Source organism: Egretta garzetta, unplaced genomic scaffold (genome assembly GCF_000687185.1).
Source record: "Egretta garzetta isolate BGI_Z169 unplaced genomic scaffold, ASM68718v1 scaffold34, whole genome shotgun sequence".
NCBI lineage: Eukaryota > Metazoa > Chordata > Aves > Pelecaniformes > Ardeidae > Egretta > Egretta garzetta.
The window spans coordinates 359,285-359,746 of NW_009259586.1; the positions used below are offsets into that span (position 1 = coordinate 359,285).

General features: G+C 64.1%; 1 protein-coding gene across 1 annotated transcript in view; it reads left to right on the forward strand.

The window, feature by feature from the left end:
• The window catches only part of USP43 (ubiquitin specific peptidase 43), a 14,391-nt gene that overhangs the window by 11,989 nt on the left and 1,940 nt on the right, over positions 1-462 (forward strand).

Genomic DNA, 462 nt, shown 5'->3' on the forward strand with positions numbered 1-462 from the left:
CCCCCTCCCTGCCTGCCCCAAGGGCAGTGCCCCAGGCACACGTGGCACAGCCGGGTGCACACACGGGCATGGGGAGTGCGGCACACATACTTGCGGCAGAGCTAAGTGTGTGTGCATTCGGCACAGGCACCTACAGCGTGGGGGGTGTGTGCACACACAGCACCAACGTGTGTGCAGGCCGTGTGGTGTGTGCACACAGCGGAGCTGCATGCGCGTGGGCACACGGGCACGCCTGTGCATGGACACTACAGCAGGCGTGCACACACACACACACACAGCAGAGCAGAGCCAAGTGTGCACATGCGCACCCTGCACCAGCATGCAGCGTTGTGCACACACAGCACTGCCACGTGCACATGCTTGCACATGTGTGCGTACATGGGTGCACGCACTCCTGCAGCCCAGCCCAGTGTGCACACATGCATGCAGGTGTGGTGGGTGGGCGGCCACACAGCCTGGCTG